Here is a 15249-nt window from a genome sequence, read left to right on the forward strand (position 1 = left end):
TATGTTCATAACTTTTGAACCTGCCACTTTCATGTTTAATACTGATGATTTGAAGTGTTTTGAATATCAGATTGATTAAAAACATTTTTTTAAATTTACATCCAAGTTATTTAGCATATAGTGCCACAGTGATTTCAGGAGTATATTCCTTAATGCCTCTTACCCATTTAGCCCATGCTGCATCCCACAACCTCTCCAGTAACCCTCTGTTTGTTCTCCATATTTAAGAGTCTCTTATGTTTTGCTCCCTCCCTGTTTTTATATTATTTTTGCTTCCCTGCTCTTATGTTCATCTGTTTTGTATCTTAAAATCCTCATATGAGTGAAGTCATATGATATAACTCTTTCTCTGACTAATTTCGTTTGGCATAATATCCTCTAGTTCCATCCACATAGTTGCAAATGACGACATTTAATTCTTTGTGATTGCCGAGTAATACTCCATTGTATATATATATACCACATCTTCTTTATCTATTTATACATCGATGGACATTTGGGCTCTTTCCATACTTTGGCTATTGTTGATAGTGTTGCTATAAACATTGGGGTGCATGTGCCTCTGTGAAACAGCTCACCTGTATCCCTTGGATAAATACCTAGTAGTGCAATTGCAGGGTCATAGGATAGTTCTAGTTTTAATTTTTTGAGGAACCTCCTTGTTTTCCAGAGTGGCTGCACCAGTTTGCATTCCCATCAGCTGTGCAAAAGAGATCCTCCTTTTCCACATCCTTGCAAACATCTGTTGTTGCCTGAGTTGTTAATGTTAGCCATTCTGACAGGTGTGAGATGATGTCTCATGGTGGTTTTGATTTGTGTTTCCCTGATGATGAGTGATGTGGAGCATTTTTTTCAGGTGTCGGTTGGCTGTCTGGATGTCTTCTTTGGAGAAGTGTCTATTCATGTCTTTAGCTCATTTTCTAATTGGATTATTTGTTTTTTGGGTGTTGAGTTTGATAAGTTCTTTATAGATTTTGGATACTAACCCTTTATGTGATATGTCATTTGCAAATATCTTCTCCCATTCTGTTGGTTGCCTTTTAGTTTTGCTGATTGCCTTCTTCACTGTGCAAAAGATTTTTATTTTGATGAGGTCCCAGTAGTTCATTTTTGCTTTTGTTTCCCTTGCTTCCGGAGACGTGTTGAGTAAGAAGTTGCCATGGCCAAGGTCAAAGATGTTTTTGCCTGCTTTCTCCTCGAGGATTTTGATGGCTTCCTGTGTTACATTTAGGTCTTCCATCCATTTTGAGTTTATTTTTGTGTCTGGTGTAAGAAAGTGGTCCAGGTTCATTCTTCTGCATGTCGCTGTCCAGTTTTCCCAGCACCACTTGCTAAAGAGACTGTCTTTTTTCCATTGGATATTCTTTCCTGCTTTGTCAAAGATTAGTTGGCCATACGTTTGTGGGTCCATTTCTGGGTTCTCTATTCCGTTCCATTGATCTGAGTGTCTGTTTTTGTGCCAGTACCATACTGTCTTGATGATTACAGTTTTGTAGTATAGCTTGAAGTCCGGGATTGTGATGCCTCCTGCTTTGTTTTTTTTTGTTTTTTTTTTTTTGTTTGTTTTTGTTTTTGTTTTTGTTTTTCAAGACTGCTTTGGCTATTCGAAGTCTTTTCTGGTTCCATACAAATTTTAGGATTGTTTGTTCTAGCTCTGTGAAGAATGCTGGTGTTATTTTGATAGGGATTGCATTGAATATGTAGATTGCTTTGGGCAGTATTGACATTTTAACAATATTTCTTCTTCCTATCCAGGAACATGGGATCTTTTTCTATTTTTTTGTGTTTTCTTCAATTTCTTTCATAAACTTTCTGTGGTTTTCAGTGTACAGATTTTTCACCTCTTCGGTTAGATTTATTCCTAGGTATTTTATGGTTTTTGGTACAATTGTAAATGGGATTGATTCCTTGATTTCTCTTTCTGTTGCTTCATTCTTGGTGTATAGGAATGTAACAGATTTCTGTGCATTGATTTTATATCCTGTCAGTTTGCTAAATTCATGGATCAGTTCTAGCACTTTTTTGGTGGAATCTTTTGGGTTTTCCATATAGAGTATCATGTCTGCGAAGAGTGAAAGTTTGACCTTCTCCTGGCCTATTTGCATGCCTTTTATTTCTTTGTGTTGTCTGACGGCTTAGGCTAAGACTTCCAATACTATGTTGAATAACAGTGGCAAGAGTGGACATCCCTGTCCTGTTCCTGACCTTAGGGGGAAAGCTCTCAGTTTTTCCCCATTGAGGATGATACTTGCATTGGGTCTTTCATATATGGCTTTTATGATCTCGAGGTATGATCCTTCTATCCCTACTTTCTTGAGGGTTTTTATCAAGAAAGGATGCTGTATTTTGTCAAATGTTTCTCTGTATCTATTGAGAGGATCATATGGTTCTCGTCCTTTTTTTTATTGATGTGATAAATCACACTGATTGTTCTGTGGATTATTGACCAGCCTGTACCAAATGTACTCCCAGCAGGGGCACTGCCTCTCCCCATGTGGCCTGAGGACTGCTGGACCTCACTCTGCTCCTGGGGATTTGCCCTTCCCACCAGAGCACTGCCAGGTATTGAGCTGCAAAATTTCAGACTCTGTGCTCCCCTGTTTATAGAGTCTTAATTGAATTTAAACCCTCTCCTTTCTCCTTTCTCCCTTTTTTGTTCAGTCCCCATGGCTGTTTCTACTTTTCCACTTACTTTCCAGCTGCTTTTGGGGGGGGTGCTTTTCCCATATTCTAACCTCTCCCCCACCCCCCGCCCCATCTCTGTCCTCTCTCTGCAAGCAAAAATAGCTCCCTGTCCTCCGTGGCTTCTCTCTCTCCCAGTTCACCTCTTTGTGCTGCATACCTGCTGAATTCTGTGGTTCAGGTTGTGAAGATTGTTGTGTTAATTCTCAAATCAGTTTTCTAGGTGTGCAGAATGGTTTAGTGTTGATCTGGCTGTATTTCATGGATGCCAGATGCTAAAAAAACACAAAAAACTAGGTTGAGTTTTGATGAAAATACCAGTCTTCTTTCCTAATTCATATGAAACTATTCACGCTGAAATAAGAGACCTAAAATATGAGTGTATTTCCATAGAGGGGATTTAGAGACATTAGGAGTGCAGGTTTTATTATAGTGCTTAAAAAAATCTTTTTGGGGGGCATCTGGGTGGCTCAGTTGGTTAAGCACTAGACTTCAGCTCAGGTCATGATCTCACAGTCTGTGGGTTGGAGCCCCATGTCAGGTTCTGTGCTGGCACCTCAGAGCCTAGAGCCTGCTTGAGATTTTGTGTCTTCATCTTTCTCTGCCTCTCCCCTGCTCATGCTCTTTCTGTTTCTCAAAAAAAAAAAAAAAAAAAAAAAAAAAAATTAAATATTAATTTTTTTAAATTTAAATTTTATTTTTTAAGTTTATTTATATATTTAGAGAGAGACAGAGACAGCATGAGTGGGGGAGGGGTGGAGAGATAGAGAAAGAATCCCAAGTAGGCTCTGCACTGCCAGAGTAGAGCCCAATGCAGGGCTTGAACCCAGCAACCTTGAGATCATGACCTAAGGTGAAACCAAGAGCCAGACTGAGCCACCCAGGCACCCCTCATTATAATGCTTTATTTCCCTAACAAAGAGGAACGTAGAGTCAGAATGGAATGATTGAATGACTTAGCATTAAAAAAACAAATATTTTTTAAAAAATTTAAATGACTTAGTTTTTTTTTCTAATAATCATATAGTATCTCCTACTTATAGTCCTCTAGTCTTCTCTTTGGATGACATCACCTCCTTTGAGGAACTTTGGGGTTGGTTTTTGTTTTGGCAATGATCCCAAAGGAAGAGGATGCCTTTACCGTCGGAGAGAACTTTGGTGCCCTCTACTGGTGGTTTTGGTTTCTTCAAATTGCAGGCCTCCATTTGATGGTTCATGGAATCCATTTAGTGGGTTCTATCAGAATTTTCTTAAAAAGTGAAAATGTAGATTGCCATATAGTAAGTATAAATATTTATTTGTGAAACTTTGTTTCCAGTATGTATATGTGAATGCAGAATCCAGGTGATTTCCAGTTAGCAACATTTAGCACCTATATCCAGCAGGATATAGAATTAGCATGAGGGGAGTGAGGCAGGGTGGAATAAGTGCAGGGTTACATCCTATCTCTATTTAAAATTTTGAAATTTGGTTTATCATGGGTTTTGTGCATTAATTTTGATTTTAAAAAAGCATTGCTTTACAATAGTATTTATTTTGATTACTGAGCTTTTTGGTGCCCACTTAAGTTTTGTGCCCTAAATGAGTGTCTCGCTTGTGTCTCTCTGACAGTCAGTGTGCTTTATGGAGGGACTGGAGAAGGTGGGCCAGCCTGTGGAGCCGTGAATAGGAGGCACACGTGGGGATGAGAAGGGACAGTGTGTGTGATGTCTTCTTCTGAGGTAGGAGGTGAAGCCATCAGCAAAGAGTGAAGGACACAAGCCTCGGAAGAGGGGGAAGATTGAGCATGGCTGATGAGGGGACAGGAGAGGGAGAAGGTCCAGGAGAAGTGGAGGCTGGTCACACAGCATGAAGCCCTCTGCCCACAGCTAGATACTGCCATTGTGGCAACGCCGTCCGCATCTCCGGCAGCCACAGGTGTTGGGGAAGTAGGGAAGACAGGAGGGACCCAAGATCTGGGGTTGTTGGGGTGGAAGGACAGGAACAGAGAGAGGAGGGCAAAGGTGCCAGGTGATTCTGCATCTGAGACAGGGAGGCGGGCGAGAAGGAAGGTCAGGAGATTGCTGGGTGGGGTGCAGGTTAGGGAGCAGGCAAGGGGTGGGCAGAGGATTCCAGGTGAATATTAAGAGGCTGCGGTCAAAGAATGAGTGGACTACAGAGTGAGCGGACTGGAATTCGAAATTTCAGAGGAAATGCAGTTGTAGGTGAAGCCCCTTAAACGACTCTCCCGCTGAGAAGTTGCCTTGAGTGTGTGAGCAGTCACGTGAACAAAATGGTATATACTTGATGACATAAGGGCTCCTGAGACTTCTGAGTATTGCATGTCTACTAGGTAAGATTTAGAAATATAGTTTCTCTAAAATTAGATGTTGATAATATATTACAACAATGGCCAGAAACAGTGGTCAAGAAACATACAGATAGACGCAAAAAGGGATTCATTTTGAATTCGAACCCCCTGGCTTTCTCTGGCTCACATTCCTCAGCCTTTGGGTCTCGGATTCCCTGTTGCTCCTCCTGGAAGATGACTCCTCTGCTCCACCCACCCCCATCTCTACCCTCCTGGCTCCCAGCATGTCACCCACTCTTTGCCCCATGGCTCTCTTCCCGCTCAGAGCGCCACCACGGGCCTTGTCTGTCCTGCCTTCTGGTGATCGCCCTCTACTCATTTGTTACCCCATCTCAATTTGCAATGAACCAGCCCTTTAAAATAGTTCCTTTTTAGAAGAAATAACTATCTGAAGTTTTACAGAATTTGTACAGTATTCTCTTTCATTCATCAAAAGGTATTATCTAGTCCTTGAATTCAACCCTGTGCACATAAATTGAGAGGCCACATAAATACATGCATGCATGCATACATACATGCATCCACTAAAACGCATGCAACGCATACACACATGCATCCAGGAAAACCCATGCATGCATCCAGTAAAATGAGATGCTTCCTTTCTCTGTGCCTCCTCCCTCTCTCCTTCCTCTGAGTTTGCTCTCCCCCAGGCCTCTCTGCTCCTCTCTCACCCTGGGGGCCCACAGCTCTCCCACAGCCATCTTCCTTGCACTCAGAGTGCTCCCCCGATCTGCAGTCCCGGCTATCTCAGGTCCCCATTGGACTGCTATACCTGCTGCCTCTCCAGCACCTCATGCTCAACACCAGCCCAAGCCCACATATGCTCCCTCCTCACCCCTAAATCAGGAAGCCAGTTTCCCCTCAGTTGTCAGTAATGCTGGAAACTAGAATTCACCCCACCCTCACTCCTCCCATCCTAGGCCACTCCTCAGGTACTGCTGGGTGTGTTTTTCTCCAAAGGGTCTCCTGACCCCTGACTTCCCTCCCCACCTCCATCACCCCAGACGAGGCTCTCCTCACCTTATCCTGCTTCAGTACGAGGCCCTGATGGAGCCGGGGTCCAATCTCCACTGTCCCTGCTTCTGCCCTGCATACCACTGTTGCATTAACCCCTTTCACTTAAAGCCTAATACATATGGTGAGGTTTTTTGGGGTGATAGTGGGGCTTACAAGGTCTGCAGCTGATGGCCAAGAAAGAATCTTTGAAGATGTTTTGGTGCAAAAAGCTGATTTTATTAAAGCACAGGGACAGGATCCGTGGGCAGAAAGAGCTGCTCTGGGACCACGAGGAGAGACTGGTTACATACTAGGAGATGGGGGAGGTAAAGTCCAGGTTAAGTTTCCAATGAGACTTCCATATGCTAAAGAAGACTCACAGGATACAGGAAGCCTTGACAGTGTCAAGCTAAGGTTTTCCCTCTAGCAAAGCATTAGCATTAAGACAGTAGGGAGTTCTGGAGAAAGGTTTTACTCTACCTGCCTCAAGTATTTGCCAATGGGCTGCAGGTTATAAGGAAATTTAGTTCTATTTGCCATTTTCTTCTGCCTTTGTTTCCCATATCACTATGGAGGGGTGATATTGGGGCTCCAGGAAACAGAGTCTATAGGTGTCTGGAGATTAGGCTATTGACAAGATTGCCTTTTCTTGTGATTTACTAAAATATTTGTAAATAGATGGATCAGGTCCTGCAGGACTATGATCTCTATCAGTTAGCCATTTGTTTTTCCCCTTTCCTTTGTTCTTGGGCAGCCAGGAGTGCCTGAAGAATATCACACATATCCCCCCTGGGGGTGGGGGCGGAGTAGTGGGAGTAGTGGTGCGGCCTGTCCCCTTGCCTTATACTCCCTCATCAGGAGTTATCATTAGAAGCAAAAACAGAAACTCCTGTGACTTCTTGCTGCCCTTAGCACACACTGACTCCTCTGCCTCATTTGCAAAGTTCTCCATCTCCCTGCTTTCAAATAACATGCCTGTGTCTCAAATATTAACCATACTGCAATTCTTTCTTTGGGTGAAGCAAACTTTCCACAAATAATGACTCCGTCCAAACCCTTGCACTAAGACTTGACCTGCCATGACTTCTGGAAGCTCAAGTTTGCATCCCTGTGATGACCCAGCCTCCTTTTGAGTTCCTATCTGAAAAAACTCAAGGAATGCATCGTTTGTCCTAACCAAGACCTGAAGATAGAGCCCTGACACACCTCTTTCTTGGAGCATTTACTAAAATAAGCTTACAGTTGTGTATTTTTCCTCTGTTCCCTTGAAATGTATACATATTTCCTACAACCTGGGAGTGTCTTTCTCAAGGACCCAAAAGCCATTCCTCTGAAATGTAATCATCAGAAAGGACTGGACCTCTTCTGTCTGCCAGTCTCTGTGGGAGGACAGGATCCTAACTTCACGATTGCCAGCCAGCAGATACAGCTGGGCTAACCATGATTACACTGACACCCACTTCTTGAAAGTTCTCATTTCCCTGCCTCTATTGGGCCCCTGCCCACACCCCCTCCCTACTCTCTCAGTCTCCCTTTGAAAATGCCACTCAGCTCTGCACAAATTGGGGTGGGCTCAGCTCTTTCTCCAACTGATAGGAGCTACTCGATAAAATCTGTTTCCACCACTTTAACTAAGGTCTCACTTTATCTTTGACACCTGAAGCAACGATTGTGCCTCCTCCTGTGACCACCTAAATCCTGTTGATCCTCAGCCTCTTCTGAAATCCTGTGACTGATCCCACCACCACTGATCTCTGCTCTCAGGGACCCTCCATTTGGACTGCCATTGGGATCACCCAGTTCCAGCTGACGGGCCATCTGAACCTGACTGAGGTGCCAGTTTTCTGTCATTTAGGATTGAATCCAACTGGTTGTTTTCAATACTTCAAGGTAGAAGACACTCCTACTTTATTATTCTCCTTTGTGCCTAGTATAAATGTTACGGAACCAGGCTGGAATGCTGGTGGAAAAACCAAGCGGCACTCAGAGATCTTGGTGTATCAGAGATTTATTTAACACCAGCGGACTCAGAGGAGACTGTTTCTCCAAAGATCTGAGCGCCGAATGCAAGTGGGGAGGGTAATTTACAGTTGTCAGCTTCCATAAGTGTGGGGGTTTTCGTGAGCGCAGCAAACAAAGGAAGAACCCAGAGGAGTGGTCTCTAAGCTAGAGACCAGAGCTTGTTTTAGTCCCGTTGGCCATCTTTGGTGCAGTATTTTATTCATTTCTCTGACATAAGTACTTACATAGAAAGTACTCAAATACTAACAGGATGAATCGAAATACTGGAAATTGTTGTAGTTTAGTGTAAATTAAAATGCAGACCTCAATCACCTTAATTACAACTTCAATGGGTATGGTTGGTTTTGCATATATTTTAGGATCAGAAAGTAGACTCAACAAGGAAATGAGTTACCAGCAGGGGTGAGGCAATAAAGGAGAGGTCACTGTAGTAAACCGGCTTAGTCCAGAAAATATTAAAGGGAACTCACTTGTGAAGAAATATGTTTTGAATAGTTGTGAAGCATAGCTCCCAGACTTGGGGTGGGGTCTACCACCTGCTTCTCAATATTCCTTTACTCTCCTATTCTCTTTTTCATCCTTCTGACCACTCCCCACCTATTAAAAAAGAGGATATAGGGGCACCTGGGTGGCTCAGTCAGTTGCGGTTAACCGTCTGACTCTTGATTTTGGCTCAGGTCATGATTTCACAGTTTGTGGGTTCGAGACACACATCGGGCTCTGCGCTGGCAGCATGGAGCCTGCTCGGGATTCTCTCTCACTCTCTTTCAGCCCCTCCCCTGCTGTCTCTCAAAATAAATAAATAAACTTTTTTTTTTTAAAGAAGATATAAATCTGTCTCCAGTCCAAACACAAGCCCAAGTTATATTCCAAATATTTGCCTATTTCCCTCTAAGCAGTTCTTTGTCCTGTTCTCTCTCATGGTCTTTCTTGTTTCCTATTTACAGCAGACTCTGAAGCCATCTGTAATTTTTATATCCCCTCGGTAACAATACATGGACATTCACCCCCGGTTTGCAGATGAAGTCACCAAATCAGAGTGCAGTGAGGGTTGCCTGAGGTTACACAATGAACCTGGCCCCACGTGGGGTAGCCCTGGAGTTTGCAGCCTGTGGCCTGGTGCCTGAGCTGGAACACGGGCACACAAAGGAAGCTGCAGGCACAGCGTTCTGCTGTGGATGGTTACTGAGCTCACATGCATTATCGGGATCTTTTGTTTCCTGTAAGGCCCAGCATTTTCTTTCTCCAGGTCAGGCAGGCCTGTGGGTTTCTCTGCAGTCTCCTCCCCTGCACTTGGAATACAGAAGCTAGAAGATATGCTTTATCTAGACAAGCTTTAAGATTGTGCAAACCAGGAGCACTGGCGGGGGCTCAGTCGGTTAAGCGTTGGACTTAGGCTCTGGTCATGGTGTCACAGCTCATGAGTGTGAGCCCCACGTTTGGCCTGGAGCCTGGAGCCTGGAGCCTCCTTCAGATTCTGTGACTGTGCAGACCAAAAGAGCTGGCATTGGTAATTTGTGTGAGTTTTTTAATCAGCAAAGCCAGGACTGGGGCAACATCGTTTAGTTGTAATTAATGAATTTAGACACTGAAAGTGCTTTTGCTTTTGGTTGGGCAAGCTTGCCTAGTGACTATGTTCAATTTGGGGAAGTTCACATGTTCTTTTGTTATAAAAGAGAAGCTGTCACCAGCTAGACCCTAAGACCTGACCTTTACTGCCCACCTGCTTGTGCCCCCCAAACTTTCTCCCATAATTAATCTTAAGCTCTTCCTTCTAACTAATCTCTGAACACGGGCAAATGGAAGTCAAAATTGCCCCTCCAGCAATAGTGACTCCTGTGACAAAACCTGCAGCCTGCAGAAGTCACTTAGACCAGTTTGAGCTTTAACCACTGATTTGCACCTGTGCAGATGGACCATGGAGTGACCTGTAGAATGACCAGCAACTACCTCTATTTCATTATAATACTGAAATCTCTGCCCAAGGAGGAGCACAAGCCTCATTTACATAACACACAATGAACATACAATGAATATGCACATAGGCATGTTTCCTTAAGGTGCATGTGTGACCTTATCCCTGCCCCTATACACGGTGACAAGACTTCCCTATCTACATATTCATCCTAACACTGAATAAAAGGAACCCATCCACCCTTGCTTGTGCAGTTAGACCTCCTTATTAGCTACAGATAAAGTTTTCTTTGTGTCACAACTCAACCTGATGCAGTTTGACTCAACAAGGAGCAAACTCACATTGGCTTGGTTACAAAGCTGGGTACTGCAACAGTAGTTCATCTTTCCTAATCTTGCCCTCATCAGATCAGTACTACCAGTGGGGTTTGGTTATAGTTTATGTAAATGGTGCTTCTGAGGATGGGGCATTTGGATTTGAAGACTTCCTAACTACCCTGAACTGAGGAGGGTGACTGTAACTGAACTCTTTTGAGTTTGCTCCTTGGTGAATTACAAGTAGACACTACACTGGGGGGTGGGGGGGGCGGGGAGGAGAGGAGGGTTGTTACACCAAGTAAACTTTATTTGCAGCAATTAAAGAGATCAGGGGAATAACTTCCAAAGCCATAACTCCCTGAGCAGGGGTGAGCAGTTTCCTTTTATTTAGGGTTTAGAATGAATATTCAGAAAGGGGAGCTTTCTCATTGTCTGTAAAGGTTGCACAAGCTTAGAAAACACGAAAGGTATGGTGTGTTAATGAAGCTTGGGCTCCCGCTAGGGCAGAGACTTTAACATTATAGTGTGGCAGAGGTAACTGTCAGAGGAGGGGAAGTGGCTAAGGGCAAGCTCCAAGAGCTAGTATAAATTAGCTGGGGTCTTGGGCTCCTTATCTTGGGAGGGGGCTTTAGGGCCTTGCTTACTTTTGAAATAGCACTGGAAGTTTTAACCACTGATTATTGTCTCTGATACAGTTAGACTATTTTCTTGCCTGGTAGAGACTGTTAGTTTTTGCACTTTCTTTGTTCCCTCAAAGTCCTTAACTGCTGAGGTTTTTGTGTTGTGTGTGTGTGTGTGTGTGTGTGTGTGTGTGTGTGTGTAATTCTGACAGCTCCTAGGAAGTTCTGTAGGAAGTGTGCTTGGACAAGTAGGGTATAGATGGGGGGCGGAGGGCTTGGGGTGGGGGTTGGGATGGGGGTGAGGGGATGGGGATAGATGGGGGCCTGAAATGACTTCTTTTGTATCAGAAAAGCTGTGTCTTGACTTTCTTTTACTGGAGACCCCTAACTCCTTCTGCTTACAAAACTGGCTGTTCCTATTTACGTAGCACTGTTGAGTTAGTATGGAAAGTCCTGTGTTCTAGGAAACCACTGCCCCAGCACATGAAAAATCCCAGCTTTAGACAATGTACGCTGAAGGTTGGGGAAAATGTGTAAATCCATATGGCCAGCCCCCAAGTGTCCCAAAAGCAACACTGCTTTTAGTGTCAAATGGATACAGCATAGATTATCTGTCTTCCAGTGTTGGTGTTGCTGATGTTGGCCGTCATGATTTGCAGTTCACAATAATCGATTATTCATTCATGTATGACTCTAAGTGATGCAACTGAAGTCTGCAATCTCAGTGTGTCCTAAGTGTTCATTATTTTAAAGAAAGATGGAAGGACACATACAATTGGATTAAGAAATTTAATAACCATCAGTGTTCTATAGTTTTCAGAGTATAGGTCTTTCACCTCTTTGGTTAGGTTTATTCCTAGGTGCCTTGTTACTTTTGGCGCAATTGTAAATGGGATTGTTTTCTTAATTTCTCTTTCTGGTGAAAGAAATTGAAGAAGACACAAACAAATGAAAAGACATTCCATACTCATGGGTTGGAAGAACAAATCTTGTTAAAATATCTATACTACCCAAAGCAATCTACACATTTAATGCAATCCCTATCAAGATACCACCAGCATTTCTTGTAGAGCTAGAACAAACAATCCTAAAATTTGTATGGAACCACAAAAGACCCCAAATAGCCAAAGCAACTTTGAAAAAGCAAAGCAAAGCTGGAAGCATCACAATTGCAGACTTCAAGTCATATTACAAAGCTGTAGTCATCGAGACAGTATGGTACTGGCACAAAAATAGACATACATCAATGGAACAGGATAGAAAACCCAGAAATAAACCCAAAACTATATGGTCAATTAATCTTTGACAAAGCAGAAAAGATTATCCAATGGGAAAGGGCAGTCTCTTCAACAAATGGTGTTGGGAAAACTGGACAACAACATGCAAAAGAAAGAAACTGGACCACTTTCTTACACCATACACAAAAATAAACTCAAAATGGATGACAGGTTAAATATAAGACAGAAAACCATCAAAATCCTAGAGGAGAAAACAGTCAACAACTTCTTTGACCTCAGCCGCAGCAACTTCTTACTAGACATGTCTCTGGAGGCCAGGGAAACAAAAGCAAACGTGAACTATTGGGACCTCATAAGGATAAATAGCTTCTTCACAGTGAAGGAAATAATCAACAAAACTAAAAGGCAACCTATGGAATGGGAGAAGATATTTGCATATTGACATATCTGATACAGGGTTAGTATCCAAAATATATAAAGAACTTATCAAATTCAACATCCAAAAACCAAATAATCCAATTAGAAAATGGGCTAAAGACATGATTAGACATTTTTTCCAAAGAAGACATACACATGGCCAGCAGACACATGAAAAGATGCTCAACATCACTTATCAGGGAAATGCAAGTCAAAACTACAATGAGATATCACCTCTCACCTGTCAGAGTGGCTCACCCAAGTTCATTCTTCTTCATTATCACTATCCAGTTTTCCCAATACCATTTGCTGAAGACACTGTCTTTTTTCCATTGGATATTCTTTCTTGCTTTGTCAAAGATTCATTGGCCATACATTTGTGGGTCCATTTCTGGGTTCTCTATTCTGTTCCAATGATCTATGTGTCTGTTTTTGTGTCAGTACCATACTCTCTTAATGATAACAGCAGAAACAGACTCTTAATTATAGAATACAAACTGATGGTTACTGGAGGGGAGATGGGTGGAGGGATGGGTTAAATAGGTGATGGGGATTAAGGAGTGCACTTGTTGTGATGAGCACTGGGTAATGCATGGAATTGTTAAATCACTGTATTGTACACCTGAAACTAATATAACACTATGTTAACTAAGTGGAATTAAAATAAAAACTAAAAATAAGAAACTTAATAATCAAAAGAGTACATTCTGCCCAAAGATAGAAAAGAATTTGGGATTGGACATTGCTATAGCTTGAATGTTTGTGCTCCCTCCATCCCCCAGCCCCAGACAAATTCCAAATTCATGTGTTGATGAAATCTTAATGCCCAGTAGGATGGGACTGGTATGTTGGGCCTTTGGGAGGTGATCAGGTCATGAAGGTGAGTATTCATGAATGAGGTTAGTGTCCTTATAGAAGAGGCTCAAGAGAGTTTTTTTGCCTCTTCCACCATGTGAGGATATGAGAAGTCTTCAGCTAGGAATAGGGCCTTCACCCAACTATTCTGGCACCCTGGTTTGAGACTTCCAAGTTCCAGAACTGTGAGCAATAAATGTTTGTTGTTTATAAGCTACCCAGTCTGTGGTATTTTGTTATAGTTGCTGAACTAAGACAAGTATGGTGAGGAAGGGGATGTGAAGTCATATATGGAGGCTAAATCTCACAACTTGGATTAGATAGCCAAGTCTCTCTAAATCAATCCAAAATTTTACCATCTGCCAAAAACTATATTTTGAAAATAGTGGCTGCTATATTAGCTTGGATTGAATATATGAACACATGCATTATCACACCTTTGATTGCCTTATGAAACTACATAAAGTTATATTTCCTGATTCAGAGGTGCCAACTAAAATGTTTTGTGGGTGAGCAAAAGGGGAAATTTGATAACAGATATCTTGGCCCCTTACAATGTGGAACCAATTTTGTCAGGTCTTACTACAGATGCTTTTTACACTAAATCAAAGAGTATGTCAACTCACAGCAACAACAACAAAAATGTTCCCCCTACTTCCTAGTTATTCTGATTTGAACAATGGAGTTTCAAATGGTCTTCTTGACTTATGTGGATATTTTAACAATGCTGCATAAATAAAAAGAACGTTGATATCTTGTCCAAATACAAACTAGATTTTGTTTATTTATGAACATATTTGGCAGATATTGTACATATAATTTCGGCAAATTCCATTCTGTCTATAAACTTCTTGGTAGAGAAAATGAAAAGATGCTACCTCCCAAATATCCTGCACACCATGTATACAAACACCATTAAAAGGGGTGTCATTGGCTTATTGTGATATTTAATGCAAGTTTTGATCATTTTTCAGTTTTCTCAAAATGTGCTACTAATGAAATTTTTGCCTTATAGAAATAGAAGGAGATAGCCTCTTCAGACATGTACCCACAAGACGGCTATCACTGTTGCTGGTCATATATTAATAGAAACAAAAGACTTGATTGACAAACAGCTGGTCTACAAAAACAAGTCTGTAGATACAAAGTGAATACTATTGAAGAGCTAAGACCTAATTCCTACAAGTCTGAAAACCTTTTCTTCTGGTTTCTGGCCCAGCGTGTAAGAAACTGGAAGTTGCCACTCCCTCCTAACAAGAAGTAAAAGGCTGACCAAATTGAAAAATCAGCAACTCTTCTTATCCATGGGAGAAGTGAGGTCACAGGGCAAATAGCTGCTCTCAAATTGGAGAGACCCCCATGTGAATACAGGGAATCACAACTTACCTGACCGGAAGCCCGCAAGCGTAGTTCGCCATGGGAACCAGTTCCAGGGTAGGGAAACTTCAACTGTAATCGATGAATTGGTGGGAACTCAGTGTGGACAACTCTGAGAGTTAAAAACTTCAAGGGGTATAGTTTCATCAATTGTAATACTCTAGTTGGGAATGGTGATAATGGGGGAGGTAAAGGGTATATGGGAAATCTCCACCTTCCCCTCAATTTTACTTTGAATCTAAAAATGCTCTTAAAAAAAGTCTTAATTAAAAAATTTTACTTTTAAACCGAAGAAGGACCCAATCATTGATGGCTCCATACTTTGTATATTTTACTTCCAGGATTTTTTTTTTAAATTTTTAATGTTTATTTATCTTTGAGGGAGACAGAGCATGAGTGGGGGAGGGGCAGAGAGAGAGGGAGACACAGAATCTGAAGCAGGCTCCAGGCTCCAAGCTAG

The 15249-nt window shown here is 42.1% G+C and overlaps 1 protein-coding gene across 2 annotated transcripts in view; it reads left to right on the top strand.

The window, feature by feature from the left end:
• KLHL6 (kelch like family member 6) overlaps positions 1 to 8747 on the top strand; it is a 98151-nt gene extending 89404 nt beyond the window's left edge. Inside the window, exon 9 of one of the 2 annotated variants that reach the window (XR_006718484.1) lies at positions 7793 to 8747. The gene's annotated coding sequence lies outside the window, so the exon portion shown is untranslated. The remainder of the gene's footprint in view (positions 1 to 7792) is intronic. The other variant, XR_006718483.1, reaches the window with a different exon arrangement.
• Positions 8748 to 15249: the final 6502 nt, after the last annotated feature.

This window comes from Leopardus geoffroyi, chromosome C2, assembly GCF_018350155.1.
Source record: "Leopardus geoffroyi isolate Oge1 chromosome C2, O.geoffroyi_Oge1_pat1.0, whole genome shotgun sequence".
In the NCBI taxonomy this organism is placed as follows: Eukaryota; Metazoa; Chordata; class Mammalia; order Carnivora; family Felidae; genus Leopardus; species Leopardus geoffroyi.